The sequence below is a fragment of the Felis catus genome, chromosome E1 (genome assembly GCF_018350175.1).
Source record: "Felis catus isolate Fca126 chromosome E1, F.catus_Fca126_mat1.0, whole genome shotgun sequence".
NCBI classification, from domain to species: Eukaryota; Metazoa; Chordata; class Mammalia; order Carnivora; family Felidae; genus Felis; species Felis catus.
The window spans coordinates 35,127,186-35,141,452 of record NC_058381.1 but is presented as its reverse complement, the minus strand read 5'-3'; the positions used below and the strand labels follow the sequence as shown (position 1 = coordinate 35,141,452).

Sequence of the window (14,267 nt, the reverse complement as noted above, 5' to 3'; positions counted from 1 at the left end):
ATCCAGAACTTTCTGTTACATTGTGGTTTTAAACTTACCCTGGGTCCAGGTCTATTAACCTGCCTCCTAAATTAGGCAGATTTCTGACCTCTGTCAGGCCTCTCGGCCTCAGGCTTGAAGCGGCTATCTACGCCTGGTGACAAGCAGCTTAGACTGGGTGTCTCTTCTCCCTCCCGTGGAGTCTCCAACAGTGAGACCACCCACTTCCTAGGACAGAACTACATTCTGCAAAGAAAAGGACTTTATTTTATTTATTTATTTATTTATTTATTTATTATTTTTTTTTAACGTTTATTTATTTTTGAGACAGAGAGAGACAGAGCATGAATGGAGGAGGGTCAGAGAGAGAGGGAGACACAGAATCCAAAACAGGCTCCAGGCTGTGAGCTGTCAGCACAGAGCCCAACACGGGGCTCAAACTCACGGGACCGCGAGATCATGACCTGAGCCGAAGTCGGACGCTTAACCGACTGAGCCACCCAGGCGCCCCGAAAAGGACTTTAATAGGATTGCTGTAGAGTCAGTGTTTGTGTTATCCCCCCTCCACCCCCACCCCAGGAATTCATACAGTGGAAACCTAATCCCCAAGGTGATGGTATTAGGAGGTGGGGCCTTCAGATGGTGACAAGGCCGGGAGTCATGAATGGGATTAGTGCCTTTATAAAACAGGCCCCAGAGAGCTCTCTTGCTCCTTCCGCCACCAGAGGACCTGGAGAGGAGGTGGACGACTGCAAACCAGGAAGTGGGCCCTCACCAGACACTTGAATCTGCTGGCGCCTTGATCTTGGACTTCCCCACCTCCAGATCTGAGAGGTAAATGTGTATTGTTTTTTTGTTTATTTTTTTATTTTTAAAAATTTGCATCCAAATTAGTTAGCATAGAGTGCAACAATGATTTCAGGAGTAGATTCCTTAGTGCCCCTTACCCATTTAGCCCATCCCCACTCCCACACCCCCTCCTGTAACCCTCTGTTTGTTCTCCGTGAGTCTCTTCTGTTTTGTCCCCCTAGCTGTTTTTAAATTATTTTTGTTTCCCTTCCCGTATGTTCATCTGTTTTGTCTCTTAAAGTCCTCATATGAGTGAAGCCATATGATTTTTGTCTTCCTCTGACTGACTAATTTCACGTAGCATAATACCCTCCAGTTCCATCCACGTAGTTGCAAATGTCAAAATTTCATTCTTTTTGATTGCCGAGTAATACTTTATCATATATATATATATATATATATATATATATATATATATATATATACCACATCTTCTTTATCCATTCATCCATCGATGGACATTTGGGCTCTTTCCATACTTTGGCTATTGTTGATAGTGCTGCTACAAACATGGGGGTGCATGTGTCCCTTCGAAACAGCACACCTGTATCCTTTGGATAGATGCCTAGTAGTGCAATTGCTGAGTCGTAGGGTAGTTCTATTTTTAGTTTTTTGAGGAACCTCCATACTGTTTTCCAGAGTGGCTGCACCAGCTTGCATTCCCACCAACAATGCGAAAGAGATCCTCTTTCTCCGTATCCTCGCCAACATCTGTTGTTGCCTGAGTTGTTAATGTGAGCCATCCTGACAGGTGTGAGGTGGTATCTCATGGTGGTTTTGATTTGTATTTCCCTGATGATGAGTGTCGTTGAGCATTTTTTCATGTGTTGTTTGACCATCTGGATGTCTTCTTTGGAGAAATGTCTATTCATGTCTTTTGCCCATTTCTTCACTGGATTATGTGTTTTTTGGGTGTTGAGTTTGATAACTTCTTTATAGATTTTGGAGACTAACCCTTTATCTGATACGTCATTTGCAAATATCCTCTCCCATTCTGTCGGTTGCCTTCTAGTTTTGCTGATTATTTCCTTCGCTGTGCAGAAGCTTTTTATTTTGATGAGGTCCCAGTAGTTCATTTTTGCTTTTGTTTCCCTTGCCTCCAGAGACATGTTGAGTAAGAAGTTGCTGTGGGCAAGATCGAAGAGGTTTTTGCCTGCTTTCTCCTCGAGGATTTTGATGGCTACCTGTCTTACATTGAGGTCTTTCATCCATTTTGAGTTTGTTTTTGTGTATGGTGTAAGAAAGTGGTCCAGATTCATTCTTCTGCATGTCGCTGTCCAGTTTTCCCAGCACCACTTGCTGAAGAGACTGTCTTTATTCCATTGGATATTCTTTCCTGCTTTGTCAAAGATTAGTTGGCCATACGTTCATGGATCTATTTCTGGGTGCTCTATTCTGTTCCATTGATCTGAGTATCTGTTCTAGTGCCAGTACCATACTGTCTTGATGATTACAGCTTTGTAATATGGCTTGAGGTCTGGGATTGTGATGCCTCCTGCTTTGGTTTTCTTTTTCAAGATTGCTTTGGCTCTTCGGAGTCTTTTCTGGTTGCGTGCAAATTTTAGGATTATCTGTTCCAGCTCTGTGAAGAATGCTGGTGTTATTTTGATAGTAAATGTGTATTGTTGAAGCCACCCCATCTATGGCATTTTTGTTATAACAGCCCAAGGGACTAAGACAAGGGTGAGATAACGTGTGTGGTAGATTTACTACTGTTGAAAATGTTTACTACCCCTCCTTGATTACCCCTCCCTGAGGACCCATGGGAGATCATATGCCTGCCCTGTTGGACCTGGGAAGGGCCATGACACTTGCCTAGTGCCGTCTGTAAGAGCCATGTCTTACATGGGTGGGCCACCATCTCCTTTCTCTGCCACAGAGACCTGCAGTGTTCGGGAAGAGAATGTCACCCTGGGCCCCGCAGTGAAGATGGGGGGCAGAGGAGTAGCCAAGCACAACAGACATGAGCCGAGTGAGAAATTATCTTTGCTGTTGGAAACTGATAGGTTTTGGGGCTGTTTGTTACTACAGCATAGTTGAGACTACACTGGCCCCTGCAATTGATAATCCCACCATTCAGATTAATCACCGTGAGAAATTCTTACATGAAAATGAACACGTTTACATACACGATCTTTTTTAAACATTTTTTTTAATGTTTATTTTTTGTGAGAGAGAGAGGGAGACAGAGCATGAGCGGGGGAAGGACAAAGAGAGAGGGAGACACAGAATCCGAAGCAGCCTCCAGGCTCTGAGCTGTCAGCACAGAGCCCGATGTGGGACTTGAACTCACAAGCCATGAGATCATGACCTAAGCCGAAGTCAGACATTTAACCGACTCAGCCACCCCGGCGGCCCCACAATCTTTTTTTTTAATGAACAGATTTTTTTTTTTAAGTTTATTTATATATTTTGAGAGAATGTGAGCAGGGGAGAGAGAATCCCGAGCAGGCTCCAAGCAGTCAGCGCAAAGCCCCATGTAGGGCTCGAACTCATGAACTGTGAGATCATGGCCAGATCGGAGACCAAGAGTCAGACGCATAAGCGGCTGAGCCACCCAGGTGCCCCTGCATACCTAATCTTACAAAAATGGGATAATGTATGTCTTGCTGTGCGGCCTTCTACCTAATATGTGGTGAGCATCTTACCATGTCAGATTTGTTATCTAGGGGCGCCTGGGTGGCTCAGTCAGTTAACTTGACTCTTGATTTTGGTTCAGGTCATGATCTCACAGTTCATGGGTTCAAGCCCTGCCCTGTGTCTGGCTGTGCGCTGACAGCATGGAGCCTGCTTGGGACTCTCTCTCTCTTTCTCTCTGCCCCTCTCCTGTGCTCTCTCTCTCTCACAAAATAAATAAACATCTAAAAAAGTTGTTATTTCTACCCTAGTGTAGCTCCGTAATGTACCACTGCACCGTTATGCCAAAATTTGGTTTACCAATTCTTTTCCGATGAAACTGTGTGTGATGAACATCCTACGTAAATATTTTTATGCACCGACTTAATCATTTCCTTAGGTTGAGGATAAGTCCTAAGAAGCGGGGTTGCTGATTCTGAGGACACGCACATTCTTTGGCTACACGATGCCAAACCACCCTCCAAGAAACCTGCCCAGTTCACCCTCCCAAGCTCGCGCTCGCTTCTCTATAATCTCGTCAATGGCAAGCCTGACGGACTTTTCCAAATGACCCCAATCTGAAGAGCAATCAACCCTAGCTTTATTACCAGCCTTCTTAACCTGGGCAACTCTGCTGTCCATCTGATCGCTCTCAAGTCAGGGAACAAAGTGGGTGCAACCTCGGAAGCCACCCAGGTAAAAGGCCACGCTGGAAATGTTGCCCTGTATTTTAGATCGACTCTGCATTTCACTTCTCCGGAGCCCCTCCCTCTTATCTACCTCTCCCTGCTTCCCCTTCTGTTCCCCAAGGGGATTTCAAAGCCATTTTTGAAAATGTTATTTAGTTAACATATAGTGCAATATTGGTTTCAGGAATAGACTTCAGTGATTCCTCGCTTACATACGACACCCAGGGCTCATCACAAGTGCCCTCCTTAATACCCATCACCCATCTAGCCCCTCTCCACTTATATTTATTTTTATTTTTAGAAAAAGAGAACGTGAACAGGTGCACACAGGAGCAGTGGGAGGGACAGAAGCAGAGAGAGAGAGAGAGAAAATGTTAAGCAGGCTCCACGCTCACCGCAGAGCCCAATTCGGGGCTCGATCCCACAACCCTGAGATCATGACCTGAACCAAAGTCAGGAGTTGGACGCTTAACCGACTGCGCCACCCAGGCACCCCAGTCTCCATTGAAAAAATTGTTTCACAGGAGCGCCGTTAAGCATCCAACTCTTGATCTCGGCGCCGGTCTTGATCTCAGAGTCGTGAGTTTAAGCTCCGTGTCGGGTTCCCCACTTAAAAAAAAAAAAAAAGCATAAAAAAAATTACACAAACAACGTTATAGAAACGTTAGAATTCAAAATGAAAAAGAAAAAAAAATTCTCCGACAATCAATGGCCCCAACAAATTCAGTGGTTTTTACTTGCCTGTGTTCCTTGAAGTCCTCATCCAAATGCATGCAGGATTTTTTTTTTTTTTGCCCGCACTCACAGATCTCATTCTGCATCTAGCCGTTCTGCCCCTCATTCGGTCATCAGCATTTTCCATGTTGCTACACGGTTATCATCTTTCTCATTTTAATTGTTGCACAGTGTTCCAATGGGTGAATAATTTAATAATTATTACCCTAATGCAAGCCACTTAAGTGGTTACTCGTTTTCCTCGACTATAAATAATGCCACAGTGCATGCTTTTATGGATATAGCTTCTTCTTTCGTTTGAATTATTTCCTCGGGTCAGTTCCCAAGAGTGACATAGCTGGGTCAAAGGGTAGGAATGCTCTAATGATTCTTGGTGTGAATCGTTATATTGTTTTCTGAAGGGTTTTTCTTTTTCTTTTTTTTTTTTTTCTTTTTTCACTTTCCTGCTCAAGGAATCATAATGCTTTTTTTTTTCAACCGTATAGAAGAAAGCAAAAATTCTACTACCCTGAAGTTACCACTACTAACATTTGGACAACCGTCCCTCCAGACATGTCTTGATGCATACATATACAGCTAGATGTAGAAATAAAAATAATTTTTCACCCAAGGGATCACACTCGTGTGCCAGTTTTGCAAGCTGTTTTCTTACTCAACAATATGTTCTGGGCTTTTCTCCCTGGTTTTGCCACCATCAGTGCCTGTGTGGTAGCATTATGTCGTACAGTCATGGCTGTAAGCCAGGCATGATGCCAAGAATTTTATCTGCATTAGTGCATTTAAGCTCCACAACAACCCAATGAGATAAGTTTTATAGGTGAGGGAACAGACTCAGAGAGTTAACCGAGTGCCCAAGGTCACATAGGTAGGAAGTGGTGGGGCTGGCATTCGATTTGCGTTCTCTGGGACTCTGAAACAGACGTGTATACAATGAAGACATGAATATATTCTTATTGTAAAAAGTTATAACAATCAGCACCGGCAATGCCGTAGCATAGAAGGTAAAGTGTGAAAGTCCCCTTTATACTTCCAGAGGTTTGAGGTGATTATCAGTTAAGTTTGGGTTCAAGTGCATGGGACAGAAGACCAAAGTAACTGTAAGCTAGGGGGGTGACCTTAATATAGCCGCTCACTCTGTGAGTCTCCATTTCCTCAGCTCTGAAGGCAGGGACTGTGCCTTTCTCAAGGTTATTATAAGGTTGGCAAGGATGGATGGATGGATGGATGGATGGATGGATGGACGGATGGATGGGTGAATGGGTGGGTGGGTGGATGGATGGATGGATGGGTGGGTGGATGGGTGAATGGATGGATGGGTGGGTGGGTGGATGGATGGGTGAATGGATGGATGGGTGGGTGGGTGGATGGATGGATGGGTGGGTGGGTGGGTGGATGGATGGGTGGATGGATGGATGAGTGGGTGGGTGGATGGATGGGTGGATGGATGGGTGGGTGGGTGGGTGGATGGATGGGTGGATGGATGGATGGATGGATGGGTGGATGGATGGATGAGTGGGTGGGTGGATGGATGGGTGGATGGATGGGTGGGTGGGTGGGTGGATGGATGGATAGTTGGTTGGATGAGAAGAGCCTAGTGCAATTCCCGGCACAAAATGCACATTTGAAAACTGCAGTAGTTATTACTATTAGTGTTTTCATTGTCATGTACAGTGACCTGGGCATGCCAGCCCTAAAGAAGGCAGGTCCTGAACAGGAATTCCTGGTGACTGACGAAGACACCTGTCATTTCTTTGTGATGCCCAAACTTGTCAGTAGGTAGCCTTGGAAGATTTTTCCTGCCATCCCAATGAAGAATTTGCCACCTCCCAGGTGGCTGGGAGGGTGTGGGCCACAGGGCAGAGTGATACCCCCAGGTGGCATCACCCACAGTGGAAAGAAGGGCCCCTCGCCTGGTGACTTTTTATACCAGTGTTCCTTGCTGTCTCTCTTTCCTAGCAGGTCAGACAGGAATGGCCCCACTCTTCAGGTGGCTGACCTATGCGGGCAGGGACTGCCCCCACCTGCCTTCCAGACCCCCGAGGCACACTCCCAGAGCGAGCCTTTGCTTTGTGCCCGGCTCCTGATTAGGTCTCTCATGGTGCCCACTGCCTCTCATTCCCTAGACCTTGGGCCTTCTTATCTCCGTTCCTGCTGTTCCTGACTTAGCCTGGGCTTCCACTGCCCTTGAACCTGACCGATTTACCTCACTCTCCTTGATGACCTTTCTTACTGTGATTAAGACTCCAGTGAAGGGCGCCTGGGTGGCTCAGTTGGTTAAGCATCCGACTTCAGCTCAGGTCATGATTCTTGTGGTCCATGGGTTCGGGCCCCGCATCCAGCTCTGTGCTGACAGCTCAGAGCCTGGAGCCTGCTTGGGATTCTGTGTCCCCCTGTCTCTCTGCCCCTCCCCTGCTCGTGTTTTGACTCTTCTCTCTCTCTCAACAATAAATAAATGTTAAAAATAATAATAAGAATAATAAAAAGACCCCAGTGAGAGACTATATGCCTTTCTGAGGGCCTTGGTGACACCAATGGAGGGACAGGATGGGCAGGGTCTCAGCTTTACATCATGGAGGAAACAAATGCCCCCTCCTCCCAATCCCCTCCCAGCACTGACCCTTCAGGGTAATTCATGGGCAATACAAATGAGCTCTGTGAACTGTCCAGCAGGCAATCCTAATCTTGAACAAGATCTGAAGGTCTAGGGACAATTTTTAAAATTTTTTTTAATATTTTATTTGAGAGAGAGAGGGGAGAGAGAGAGAGAGAGAGAGAGAGAGAAAATCCCAAGCAGGATCCACACTCAGCATGGAGCCCAACACGAGGCTCAATCCCATGACCCTGGGATTGTGACCTGAGCTGAAATCAAGAGTGGGACGCTCAACCCACTGACCCACCGAGGCACTCTGGTCCGGGGACAATTTAAGGATCCTACTCAGGCACTCCAGCTTGAGCACAGGGTGAACAGGGGCCCTTCTGGGGCCCTGGTGTGTGAACAGTGTGGATCCCAGCTCTGTCACCTGTTTGCTGCTTAATCTCAGGCAAGCGACTTCACCTTTCTGTGCCTCAGTTTCTTCATCTGTAAAACAGGAATGCTAATAAGATTCTCCACCTCATTTGATTATCGTAAGCATTAAAGAAGTTAGCATACATAGGGGCACCTGGGTGGCTCAGTTGGTTGAGCGTCTGACTTTGGCTCAGGTCATGATCTCACCGTTCGTGAGTTTCAGCCCCATGTCTGGTTCTGTGCTGATGTCGTGGAGCCTGGTGGTTCAGTCAGTTTAGCATCTGGTTTTATATTTTGGCTCAGGTCATGATCTTGCTGTTTGTGAGATTAAGCCCCAGGTTAGGCTCTGAGCTGACAGCCCAGAGCCTGCTTGGGATTCCCTCTCTCTCTCTCTCTGCCCTTCCCCCACTCACCCCATCTCGTCTCCCTCTCAAAAATAAACTTAAAAAAAAAATGGGCAAAGGATGTGAATAGACATTTCTCCAAAGAAGACAGATAACACATGAAAACCTGCTTGACATCATTACAGCCATTAAGGAAATGCACATCAAAACCACAGTGAGAGGTTACCTCACACCCGCGAGGACGGTTATAATTATTTCTGGAAAGGAAAATAAGACGTGTCGGTACGTTTGTGGAGAAATTGGAACCCTCACACCCCGCTGGTGTTGGTGGGAATGTAACACAGTGTAGTTGCGTGGAAAACAAAGGTTTTTTGCCTCAAAAAGTTAAATATAGAGTTACCACATGACCCAGGAGTGGAATGACTGGGTATGCGTCTAAGGTGCTGAAAACAGACGGTCAGATAAAAACTCATACACAAATGTTCACAGCAGCCTTAATCACAATAGCCACAAAGTGAAAACAACCCAAGTGCCCATCAACTGATGAATGGAGAAATACAATGTGGTATATTCATACAACGAAATATTATTCGTTGGGGGCGCCTGGGTGGCTCAGTCGGGTAAGTGTCCGACTTCGGCTCAGGTCGTGATCTCACGGCTTGTGAGTTCGAGTCCCACCTCGGGCACTGTGGGACAGACTCCTCTGTCTCTCTCTCTCTCTGTCTCTCAAAAATAAACATTAACAAAATTAAAAAAAAAAAAAAGAAATATTATTCATCAATAAAAAGAAGTGATGCACCAATACAAGCTACACGGATGAATCTTGACAACATCATGCTAAGTGAAAGAAACCAGACACGAAAGGCCCATACCGTATGATTTCATACACATGGAATGTCCAGAAGAGGCACATCTGTAGAAACAGAAGGTAGATTAGTGTTTGCCAGGGAACCGGTGGGGGGCGGAGGGGTGTGTGGATCAAAGAGTGACTGCTAATGGACACAAGGTTTCTTTCCAGGGTGATCTGGAACCAGATAGTGGTGATGGTTGCACAACTTTGTGAATATAGCAAAAACCACTGAATTGACACACTTTAAATAGTGAATTTTTTTTTTTAAGATTTTGTTTTTCTTTACGTAATCTCTATGCCCAACACAGGACCCAAACTCACAGCCCAAGATCATGAGTCACAGGCTCCACCTACTGAGCCAGCAAGGTGCCCCTAAGTGGCGAACTCTGTGTTCTAGGAGATGTCATGTGAATTTCCTCTTGGTTTTTTTTTTTTCTTTTTTTTCAACGTTTATTTATTTTTGGGACAGAGAGAGACAGAGCATGAACGGGGGAGGGGCAGAGAGAGAGGGAGACACAGAATCGGAAACAGGCTCCAGGCTCTGAGCCATCAGCCCAGAGCCCGACGCGGGGCTCGAACTCACGGACCGCGAGATCGTGACCTGAGCCGAAGTTGGACGCTTAACCGACTGAGCCACCCAGGCGCCCCTCCTCTTGGTTTTTTAAGAAAGTCAGTACGCCTAAGCTCCCTAGAAGGTGCCCCAGGCCATGGTGAGCCCTCAGTGAGGTTAGTCGCCATTTAGCTTAAACTCCACGGGACTTGTGGAATGGTCCAGATCGGGCTGAGAGAAAAAACTTCCTAAAACACACGTGACTTTTAGAGATCGAATTCACATACTTAATATATGTTAAAGCATTTCTCGGCATACAGTTTCTTCTTCCACTTAATTTTGTACTCAGTTTTGATTTTATATACTTTATACACACGTTCGTGTATACATATAACAGAGACAAACATTTATTTGTGTAGTGGTTTAAAATGTGATTTTCATGGGGTGCCTGACGGGCTCAGTCCATAGGGCATGTGATTCTTTTTTTTTTTTTTTCTTTAAGATTTTTTTTTTAATGCTTATTTATTCTTGAGAGAGGGAGAGAGACAGAGACAGAGCTCGAGTCGGGGAGGGGCAGAGACAGCGAGGGAGACCCAGAATCAGAAACAGGCTCCAGGCTCTGAGCTGTCATCACAGAGCCCAATGTGGGGATCAAACCCACAAACAGGGAGATTATGACCTGAGCTGAAGTCAGACGCTTCACCGACTGAGCCACTCAGGCTCCCCTAATAGAGCATGAGACTCTTGATCTCAGGGTCATGAGTTTGAGCCTCACGCTGGGTGTGGAGATTAAACAAAAGAAAAAGAAAAGAAAATTTGATTTCCATGATCATTTTAGATATTTTTAAGATATGAAATGGGTTTCCAAAGCTCAAATTGCATTTGTCTTTGAAGCCTCCCCTGAGTTGTGAGTTCAGGGCTGCTGTGTGGCTCAGCCAATCTGCTCAAAGCCAGGCCCTTCACTCTGTTGCTTACAAGCTATGTGACCTGGGACAAGACTAGAGTTGCCAGTTCTGGTAAATAAAAATATAGACACCCAGTTACGTTTGAAATTCAGATAAAACAATGAATACATTTTTAGTATATGTCCTAAATATTGCATGGGGCATACTGAAAAAAAATTATTTGTTTTATCTGAAAAAAAACTTAAAAAATTTTTTTAATGTTTATTTATTCTTGAGAGAGAGGGAGACAGAGCATGACTCAGGGAGGGTCAGAGAGAGGGGGACGCAGAATCCAAAGCAGGCTCCAGGCTCTGAGCTGTCAGCACAGAGCTCAATGCGGGGCTCAAACTCATGAACTGTGAGATCATGACGTGAGCTGAAGTCGGATGCTTAACCAGCTGAGCCACCCAGGCGCCCCTGTTTTATTTTATTTTTATTTTTTTTAATGTTTATTTTTGAGAGAGAGAGAGAGACAGAGTGTGAGTGGGGAGGGACAGAGAGAGAGGGAGACACAGAATTCGAAGCAGGCTCCAGGGGCTGAGCAGGGCTTAAACCTGTGAACCATGAGATCATGACCTGAGCTGAAGTCGGACGCTTAACTGACTGAGCCTGTTTTATCTGAAATTCTAATTTAACTGGGCATTCTGTATTTTATCTGGCAACCTTGAACACGACCCTTTAATATCTGAGAAAGGAAAGAGTTTTTGAATGGAATCCTATTAATTCTTACAACTCCCTATTTTTGCCATAGAACAGACTGGCTCAGAGAGGTTAAGTGACCTAGCTCAAGGTCACCAGCTAGAAAATTATTGTGCTGGGATTTGAACTCGGATGTGTGGGAATTTGGACGCTCTGCTAAAATGGAACTCAAGACCAGGAAACAGTGATCTACTTACTGGGAACATGGGAGTCATGACTTAACTTGTTAATGACCGCACTTAGCATTGACCAAGGAGGAATACTGGAAAAGCGTTTTAGGGAACCAAATTTGAAGCAGTGTCTGTATGGCCCTGTCTATATTAATTTCCTACTGCTGCCGTAACACACTGCCACGAACTTAGTGGCTTAAAACAACACACATTTACTATCTTACAATTCTGGAGGTCACAAGACAGAAATGGCTAAAATCCAGGTGTCGGCCAAGCCCTGTTCCTCCTGGGGCTCTAGGAAAGAAGGTGCTCCTTGCCTTTTCTGGCGACTAAAGGCTGTCGCATCGCGCCAACACTGTCTCTGCCATCCCATCTCCTTTTCTGACCCTGACCCCCCTGCCTCTCTCTTATAAGGGCCCTGGGATTACACTGGGCCCATGGGATAGTTCCGGATAATATCCCCTTCTCAGAAGCCTTATCTGCAGAAGTCCTTTTTGCTGTGTTAAGGTAACAAATTCACAGCTTCTGGCGCTGAGGATGTGGAAATCCTTGGGGAGCCATCACTCTGCCTACTGCACAAAGACAGAAATTATCTAGTGGACTGGAGTGCTCTGGGCCTTAACTGTAATCCCTTTCATCTGTAGTTTTCAGAGTACTTACACATCGAGTACTTACTTTTGTTTTTCTCCTTGCACTGCTCCTGGGAAGTGGATGGAGGAAGGCGGTATGGAGCCCATTCTGCAAGGGGAGGAGAGGAGGGAGACACAGGGCCAGAGTCACCCAGGTAGAAAGAGACTGGGGCTGGGGGGTGGGGGCGCTGGGTGGCTCAGTTGGTTAAGCGTCCCGTCTTCCAGCTCAGGTTATGATCTCGAGGTTTGTGGGTTCCAGCCCTGCATCAGACTCTGCTGACAGCTCAGAGCCTAGAGCTGCTTCAGATTCTGTATCTCCCTCTCTCTCTCGCTGCCCCCCCCCCGCCCCCCGCTTGCACTCAGTCTGTCTGTCTGTCTGTCTCTCTCTCAAAAATAAATAAACATTGGGAGCCTGGGTGGCTCAGTCGGTTGGGCGTCCGACTTCGGCTCAGGTCATGATCTCACGGTCCGTGGGTTCGAGCCCCGCGTCGGGCTCTGTGCTGGCAGCTCAGAGCCTGGAGCCTGTTTCAGATTCTGTGTCTCCCTCTTTCTCTGACCCTCCCCCGTTCATGCTCTCTCTCTGTCTCAAAAATAAATAAATGTTAAAAAAATTTTTTTAAATAAATAAATAAATAAATAAATAAACATTAAAAAGGAAAAAAAGAAAAGAAAAAGAAAGAGACTCGGGCCCAGGGCCCTTCGCCAGCAACTTCCCTCTCAGTTCCAAGCCGAGAGCTGCTAGAACAGTGTTCTCACTGGAGGAGCGGGGTACCCCCACAGTCTAGAGGAAGAAAAGACAGCTCCCCAGGGCCCTGATTCTTCCCTCAGCAAGCAGCCTTCTGACCAGCACAAGGAGGGAGGGAGCGAGAGAGGGAAGGAAGCGGCAGAGAACCTCCTTTTGGGGGAGGTTTCACCTTGGACCCTCGGGGCTTGTCTTTGCAGCCCCAGGCAGATGGTCCCAGCAATTCCTGAACCAGAGGCGAGAGCTCTGGTTCTTAGACGTCTTGCAGCAAACCTCCTGGGAATGCGTCCCTGTGGTTTGCGGGTTTTGCCTTTGAGCACTGCTCCCCGGGAGCCAGGCTCTCTCTCCCTGCCCCGAAGATATTGAAAGGCAGCTGCCATGAACCTACTGCTGCTTCTCCAGGCTCCCCCCACATCTACCCATTGTTGATGGCTCACGTGTACCAGACACGCTTCCAGGAACTGGGATACGGCAGGGCGCCGGCGCCCCTGACCCTCACGCTTCAGAGGGGGCCGACGGTAACAGACGGAGGAGGAGGATGTGGAAAGGATTCTGAGGATAGCAAAACAGGGTGAGACGACAGAGGGTGACAGCGACTCTGAGGCCAGTGCTGCCCCCACTCCAAAGAGGACAGAGATGGCTCAGGAAGGGCAACGTTAAGATGTAACCCCTGCCCACCCCCGCCCCATTTTATTGCAAACCTCCTCTTGCTCCTGACCTCTACTCTGTGTAGGCTCCTAAAGTCTCCCCTGGTGTCCTTCTGCAGGGGGGAGTAAGGGCAGGTTGAGCCTGGGGGCGGCGCCTGGAGTCTTTGCACCATCCCTGAGGCTGAAGTCAGTCCCTCCTGGAAACAGAGTCCAGCTGTGGCCTGACTTTCGGGTCCAGGAGAACAGAAGCTTGCCGCTGAGTGCTGGCTGAGCAAGGTTCCAGGGAGGAGGGGGTGGTGGTGTGAGTAGTCAGTTCAGAGGGTGGAGGCCAGATTAGAGGAGAGGGAGCCAGATGTGGAGAGTGGGCCGGGTGTGTGTGCGGAAGGGAGGCGGAAGCAGTGGCCTGAACTGGGAGGAGAGAGCCAGAGGGAGGGGAGGCCGGCCAGCAAGATGTGAGGGGCTGGCGGGGCCCCTGGGTGGCTCAGCCAGTTGAGCACCCGATTCAACGCAGGGCATGATCTTGCAGTTGGTGGGTTCGAGCCCCGCGTCGGGTTCTGTGCCTGCAGCTCGGAGCCTGGAGCCTGCTTCGGATTCTGCGTCTCCCTCTCTCTCTGCCCCTCCCCCGCTCATGTTCTGTCTCTGTCTCTCAAAAATAAATAAACATTAAACAAACAAAAAAAAAGATGTGAGGGGCTGGAGAACCAGCTGCCCCAGCCTCAGGCCTTGGGAGAGGGCGGTGCAGCCCGTGGAGGAAACACATTTTCTATTTCGGGAGGCTAGTTAGCCTCTGCAAAGAGCGGCTGACGACATGCCCGGC

At 47.2% G+C, this 14,267-nt stretch overlaps 1 long non-coding RNA gene across 1 annotated transcript; it reads right to left on the bottom strand.

The window, feature by feature from the left end:
• Positions 1-7,304: 7,304 nt before the first annotated feature.
• On the bottom strand, positions 7,305-14,032 carry LOC123381972. The gene is made up of 3 exons (XR_006589660.1): positions 13,522-14,032; positions 12,108-12,170; positions 7,305-7,947 (listed from the first exon to the last, which is right to left on the bottom strand). It is a non-coding gene; the product is annotated as an uncharacterized LOC123381972 (long non-coding RNA).
• Positions 14,033-14,267: the final 235 nt, after the last annotated feature.